Consider the following 8,178-nt stretch of genomic DNA (forward strand, 5'->3'; position numbering starts at 1 on the left):
CATATTTGAAGGGCAGATAGATGCAAAAGTCATAAATAAATGGTTAAATATGCTAGAAGGATATTTTTATGTTCATGATTTTTCCAGCCGGGAAAAGATTACTTTTGTACTTCTCAAAGCTGCCCCCCACATCAAGGACTAGTGGGAAACCTACTGTGAGAAGAAGGACCCCCTCACAATTTTTATCCACACCCAATTGGAATTCGTTCCAAGATGAAATCAAGGACCACTATTACCCTGTCGAGAGCTATGAGGATAAATACATGAATTGGACCACAATACGTTAGGGAAGGGACCAATATGTGTTGGAGTTTACCAATGTTTTTCATACCCTTCGCACAAAGTTGTGTATCAAGGATTCTGAGCAAAATTTGGTACTCAAGTACCGTGACTACCTACACAAGTACATCCAATACGATACGGAGTTCCTAGGCATCTCATCACTTAGCACAGCGTACCGATACGCTATCAAGATTGAGCAGAAGTTTAAATAGAAGAAGCGATACTTTGGATATGTGAATCCAAAGCAAGGGAAAGGCACCCCCAAATCGTAGATCAAAGGAAAAAACCAAGGCAAGATGACCCAGGACAACCTGTTGAAGTTGTAAGCAAAGAAAAACACCATGAAGACAAAGAAGGATATAAGAAAATGGTGTGAATTTCATAAGATCTCCACTCACAACATGAGTGAGTGTCGAGCCAAGTAATCATTCGTGGCTGAGTAGAAGGCTTCTGAATCAGATGCATGTTCTGACTCTAAGTCAGAACCTAACAAGGGGAATGATAAAGGGAAGAAGATCATTGATGCAAATCCTAGTGCCACCATGGCCACCACCAAGATCTAGAAGAATGAGCCTAAATATCTAGAGGAGGGGGAATGCCTCTTCCACTCATTGATGTGGGCGAAGGGTTCTCCACTCCAGTTCATTATCAACAGCGGGAGCCAAAGTAACCTCATTTCAGCAAAGATCGTGAAGTGGTTGGTCCTACTGACTACAACACATCTGCATCCATACACTATCGGGTGGCTTCACCAAGGATGATATCTATGCATCAATCAGCAGTGTCACCTTCGCTACAACATCAAGCCCTTCATGAATGAGGTACTATGTGATGTTTCCCCTCTTGAATTTTGTGATGTATTATTAGGAAAACCATACTTATGGAAGCAGCATGATGTATATGATTCTAGACCTTGCTTTGTGATTGTTACTTTGGGCAATAAGTTGTACAGTATACCAGAGGTAGCCCTACCCACCACCATCTCTTTGATCACTCCAAAGAAATGCAGTAAGATCATTTAACAAAATCAAATTTTTTTCCCTTATGATTCGCCCTTAGGGAAAGAAGAATATTGTGGCCACGGCTTCCATTGAGGGCTCCTCCGTAGAGCAGCAGCAAATGGACAAGGTCGTGGAGGAGTACAGGGATATTTTCTCCTCACTTATGGGGGTGCCTGTGCACTATCAAGTTAAACACACCATTGATCTAACCCCTGGCACGCCGCTACCCAATGTACAAATCTATCGATGCTCTATTCTAGAGAATGATGAGATCAAGAGGCAAATTCAGGAGTTATTGCAAAAAGGGCACATTAGGCCAAGCTCATCACCCTGTGGGAGCGCGATTATGTTGGTACAGACAAAGGATATGACCTGGAGACTCTGTATTGACTATTCGGCATTGAATAAGATCACTGTATAGAATAGGTACCAAATCCCATGAATTGATGACCCTCTGGACCAGCTCAAGGGCGCCATATATTTCAGTAAGATTAATTTGAAGTCTAGTTATCACCATGTTACATGGAAAAGTGTCTACACAGAACTGCTTATCCCACTAAGGTGTGATAGCTACCTTAGAAACAAACAAAGTAAAGCTACTTTCGTTTTTCCTTTATGAAGTATAGATGAGAGAAGAACAAAGAAGACCAACCTCTCTCTTGCGCTAATCTCCTGGTTCGATTCCTCTCTCTCTTGATAGTCTTTCGCTACTTGTTCCCTTGCATGCCCAGCTTCACATAGTACCTGTAAGATCACAGTAGCATAGCACTATACAAGAACATGGATCTATAATCATAAACAATCTAGGATCAGATGTAAATTGACCATACAAATGCATCAAACATAAATGACACAAGAGTATGGAGGAAAACTTGAATAGCTTTTATTGATAAACAAGAAAGAGCCAAGGGAGTTACAACCAGTTGTTCTGACCCAGCATCATCCTCTCAGCAAGGAAGCCCCTCTTCACCTCATAAAAAGCTTAGATCACCCAACAATCTGATGTTGTCTCAAGAAACCAACAGCAATTCCTTACAATATGCAAAATTCCCGCCTGTGGATCTCTGGGATGAGGGATCCATATATAGATATATGTAAGGGAGATGAGTCAGCTTGTGATTTGATTAGTGTCTTCCCTCTGATAGTTCTTGCTTTCACATGGAGATTGATGATCTCTTACTCATCCTTGGTCGAATTTAGAGAGGCAAGTGTCACAGGAGAAGTTTCTGGAAGTTTCCATGCCTCTCCACCTCACGGAATGACACTGCCATTTGTCACTTCTCGTCCATCGCACCCCATAGAAGGGCTTTTTGAAATTCAATGCACCCACACAGTATATTTAGGTGAGATGCAATGCACTTTGCCTATGGAGCAGCTGAAATGATCCTGTTTTGACCAATTCTGAGCAGTTTTTCATGGAGAACTTCTGGGAGAAGCTGTAATCAGTTGACCTTGTTCCTTTAGGGGTTAGAACAACACTTTTAGGGACTTAGGAGCCCTTGTTTTATGGACATTTCATGCTTGGGGTAGTAGTGCCCAAAAATGTCTATAACAGTTGCCCCCTAAAGCATGAGGTCGTTAATCTTTTGATGTCTGGTGAAATGCTTTATTATGAGGATCCGAAGTTCTTTCAAGCTGGGAGGAGACCTGTAATAAGATACAATACAATACATTATCTTCATAATATTTTCATGATCTAGCTGAGGCGGGCATTCCCATGCTCAGCTTTATAAATTCATTTTCATGTACATAGGACAGACAATCGTCTGAGTGTAGACTGATGATTCTAGTAGAGCCATCATCCCTTTAATTGGATGATTATCTGTGCAACAATGATGTACATTTGATGTCTTTATTTCCCTGAATATATATCGCAGCCCGGATGGATGAAACTAGATCTGGGGTCTTCAATCTCGTCCGATCTTCACTCGAAGTACAAGTCTATCCATGTGAGAGATGTTCTGGAGTCGAACATGGAAGGACATCGCCTGATTACCAGCCAATGATGTAAGCTGTTAACAGGCGCGAGAGGAATCACCGATAATGATAATGACCCTCAAGGTACTGCAGTACAATTCACGTGGTGTGAATAAAGGACTTGGCGTCGAACACCATGCAAAATCTTTCGGTCGAAGGCCATTGATGTAAACCTGTCGCCAGAAGTGAGAAACTTGCCATTGAGGCATGCAAGCTTCAAAGTACTGAACGGGGTGTTCCTAGATCGACTTCTTGGATAATGAGCTGATGTCGACAAGAAGTGATCCGTCATAGGAGGGCCTTAATGAATCCCACATCAATGACACGGAACGGAGCAAATGATTTTAATGGAGGTGAAAACAATCTGATGACATACGGTTTAGGGTGGCGGTCATGAAAGAATGGAGTATGAATGTATTGTAGCGGGTGAGACACAGGTGAATTCTCTGAATGACTTCTCTTGAACATATCGGCGACATTAACATGATGGATTGGTAGCATTACCACAAATTTTGATGGTGTGATGGGACCATGGCGATGTGACCGGTGAATGAAACAACCCAACCCGACTTGGATGTGGAGTGAAAGTGTCATGTTCAAGAGCGACTTGCTACCAACAAAGTTTCTTCAAGTTTTTTTCCCAATTTTCCCCAGTCATTGCTGACCAGTACCTCTTTATTTTTGTCAAGCTTGAGGAGGATAAAATATGCTTGTTCTATAATTTGCCCTTCGGGCAAACCCATCGCTATGTTTTAACGAGCCTAGCGATAGTGAAACTCGTTCTTGTCTGCTATGGACAAGTTTGTCGCTATTAAGTTTTAACGAGTTTAACGACAAAGATAACTTGGTCCTTTTCAATTTTAGAGAGTCTGAAAAGGAACGTAAAGGAAACTCCAAAATTCCTTTTTCGTCATCTAATCCCTTAAGTCCGACAAAATATAAAACAATACAAAAGGGATGAATTTTCGATACTTTTAACGAGCCGAACAAAACAAGCGCTCGATCTTTTTGTGTAATAATCCCTCAGGTCCAAAAAGATTAAAATTTAGAGGAGGGATAGCACTTTCGGTCCCTTTAACGAGCTGGAGAGGCCAATGGCTCGGCAATCTTTTCATATTTTACGAGTCAGTTGAAAAGATCTTAAAGGAGACTTGTCTTTCGAGGAACGAGTGATAAAAATGGGTAGCAGCTGATTCTAGGTAAGGTTTGGAATGTTCCAATCACGGCAGTGTTACAAGGATGGCTAGTGAGATCACTCTTCGCGGCTGTTCCTCAAAAGGGGTAAACAATCAAATAGAGGTGAATGATCGGCCAATGTAGAGTGGAGGCGATGATGAGAACACGACCAAGGCTTTTAAAGGCTGAAGTACTACATTCACGATGGTTATTTACCAGGAAATAGTTCATTTTTTAATGAGCTTAAACGCGGGGGGAAACATTTGCTCATGGCTTATGTTTATTTTTTAGCGAGCTTGAACTATGCGCTAAAACTGCTCGATACAACGGTCACTTCTTGACTTTACCATAAATAGCTTTGTTCTTTCAAATATTGTACTGTATTTTCAATTGCTTCATCAAACTAGTCAGAAATGAACAATATATGTTTGAAAAATGAGTTAGAACACTAATATTTTACTTCGAACTATGTAAAAAGTAATGTAAAAGTGCTTTTACCTCTCATTTTACCATTTCATTTGAACTTTGGTTTGTTGGAGCTTTGGAGGTGCTTTCCCCCTTGATTTTCATCCGCTGATTTCGGGAGATTCTGTGGACGATTCTCGGTGCTGTTTGGACCAGGTAGGAGCTAAACTTGAGCTCTTTCATTTCATGCTTTCCATTTTGCATTCTGAGCTTGATTCCTGGTTTTTCTGAGCCTCTGGGGTTTGAAAAACTCGCCCTGTCTTCAGCGCACGCTTTGTGTATTGAAAGGTGCATTGGATGTTGGCCTGTCTATTGGCCATTTGACATGCAACGCACCCAGAGCACTACTGTAGGTGCGATGGGCGCAAAGAAGGAATTTTATGCACAGTTTTTGATGGAAATTTTGCCTGTTTCTTACCAAAATCAGGATCTAACTCTTCTCTTGTTTGTTTTCAGAGATCTTTGGAGCAAGATGACTATTACATGGCGATAACGTGAGCATGAAGAAGAGGACATGCTTGCTTTACATGATCCGGTTATAGTAAACGCACTGTGGAACTGTGGCTTGCTGAAGTTTTTCCGCATTTCTAGCATGAGACAACAGATCAACTTGCTGCAGTATTTGCTCGATGCTTGGGATCCTACCAACCAGGTGTTCCAGATTAGGGGAAAATCCATCCCCTTGACCGTAGTGGACCTCTATTTCTTGACTGGCTTGTCGAGGCGGGGTGACCCCATCTCTTTATCAGGTTCAGCCCGAGGAGGTGAATCTGTGAGAGATTATGTTCGTCGGTATTGCAGAGAGGGATCTCAGCCGAGTAAGGACGGCAAGATTATCATCCGTGATGTCACTGACAGGTCTCTCAGGACTATTCTGTTCACTTTTGGTAGGATGGCTGGTGGTGCGGCTCTTCATGTAGCCAACCGATCTTATATGCAGTATGCCTTGGAATGTCTCCAACCGAAGGTGTTCAACTGGTGCGACGCAGTACTTCTTGTGATGAAAGAACAGTTGACCAAGGTGAAGAGTGGGAGGTTGAAGAACTTTGGGTATGGTTCTATTTTGACCACCTTTGCCTTGGAAAAGATACCACTGATGCAGCCACAGTATATTGCACTCGATTTACCTTCACCGACTGAACCACGTATGCAGAGATGGGTCGACCATATGTCTAAGCATTTTGGTCAGTCTCAGATTTCCTTTTCTGATACCTTCTTCGGGTGGTTTGATCGTCAGGAGATGGTTTATTCCGAGTATCCATATGTCGGTATGGACTTCCGGGGTGATCCAGATTTAGTACTGCCGGCTGGCGAACAGTGGGGCGCCATTGGTAAATTCTTTGACCATATCCCTGTTTATCGTTTCTCTTCTATAATGTCCTTGTGCTTTATTCTGTCAAGACTTAACCAAACTCATGTGTTCATGCAGATGTTGGTCCTGTTCAGCCAGTAGTACGCCTGAGAGTGCCAGCTGCCGCCCCAGCAGGAGAGGCTGTTGGAAGGGTTATCCTTCGCGACCTTGATGTTAACGGGAAAAGTGTCTATTCAGAACGACCCTATCCCACTAAGGTGTGACAGTTACCTTAGAAACAAACAGAGAAAACTACTTTTGTATTCTTCTTTATGAACTATAAACAAAGAGGAATAGGATGAACCAACCTGTGTCTTGCACTAGTCCTTTGATCCAATCTCTCTCTTCTTTGACAGCTTCCAGCTACCTGCTTCCTTAATTGCCCAGCTTCACCAAGTTCCTGTAAGATCACAGAAGAAGAAAACTACACAAAGACATGGATTTATATTCATAAATAGCTTAGGATCAGATTTAAGCTAAACATACAAATGTAACAATCATCAATGATACACAAGCATGTAGGAGAAACTCAAATAGTTTTATTGATATAACAAGAAGATCCAGGAGGAGTTACAACCGATGATTCCTGATCCAGCATCAACCTCCCAGCAAAGAAGCCCCTCTTCACCTCCAACAAAGCATAAATCACCCAATACTCTGATATCTATCTCAAAACCAACAACAATTCTCTGCAATGTACAAAATTCCAGCCTCTGGACCTCTAGGATGAGGGATCCATATATAGATGTATGCAAGGAGGATGAGTCAGCTCATGAATTGATTAGTAGCTTCTCTCTGTCAGTTCTTGCTTCCACTTGGAGACTGAGAGCCTCTTACTCATCCTTGGTCGAACTCAGTGAGGCAAGTGTCATTGGGGAAGATTCTGGAAGCTTCCATTGTCTTTCCACCTCGCGAAATGTCACTGCCATTTGTCATTTCCCGCTCAACGCACCCTGATAGTGCATTTAGGTGCGTTGCAACGCACCTAGCTAGTGTACTTGGGTGCTATGCAACGCAGCTAGCCAGTGGAGCAGCTGAAATGATCCTGATTTGACTGATTCTGAGCATTTTCTAGTGGAGAACTTCTGGGAGAAGCTGTAATTTGTTGACCTTGTTCCTTTAGGGGTCGGAACAACACTTTTAGGGACTTAGGATCCCTTGGTTTATGGACATTTCATGCTTGGAGCTGCAAGGAACAAAAATGTCTATAACAGTTGCCCCCTAAAGTATGAGGCCGTTTATCGGGTGAAATGCTTTATTAGGAGGATCCGAAGTTCTTTCAATGCTGGGAGGAGACCTGTAATAAGATACAATACAATACATTATCTTCATACTGTTTTCATGATCTAGCTGAGGCAGGCATTCCCATGCTCATCTTTATAAATTCATTTTCATGTACATAGGACAGACAATCGTCTGATGGTAGACTGATGATTCTGATAGAGCCATCATCCTTTTGGTAGGATGATTATCTGTGCTGCAATGTTGTACATTTCAATGTCTTTATTTTCCTGAATATATATCACAGCCCGGATGGATGAAACTAGATCCGGGGTCTTCAATCTCGTCTGATCCTCACTCGAAGTACAAGTCGATCCATGTGAGAAATGTTTTGAAGTCGAACATGGAAAGACATCGCTTGATTACCAGTCAATGATGTAAACTGTTAACAAGTGCGAGAGGAATCACCGATAATGATGATGACCCTCAAGGTACTGCAGTACAATTCACGTGGTGTGAATAAAGGACTTGGCGTCGAACACCACGCAAAATCTTTCGGTCGAAGGTCATTGATGTATACCTGTCGCCGGAAGTGAGAAACTTGCCATTGAGGCATGCAAGCTTCAAAGTACTGAATGGGGTGTTCCTAGATCAACTTCTTGGATAATGAGTTGATGTCGACAAGAAGCGATCCGTCAAAGGAGG

Source organism: Pinus tabuliformis, chromosome 8, assembly GCF_031772625.1.
Source record: "Pinus tabuliformis cultivar Carrire ecotype Pingquan chromosome 8, CPIR1, whole genome shotgun sequence".
Taxonomy (NCBI): Eukaryota; Viridiplantae; Streptophyta; class Pinopsida; order Pinales; family Pinaceae; genus Pinus; species Pinus tabuliformis.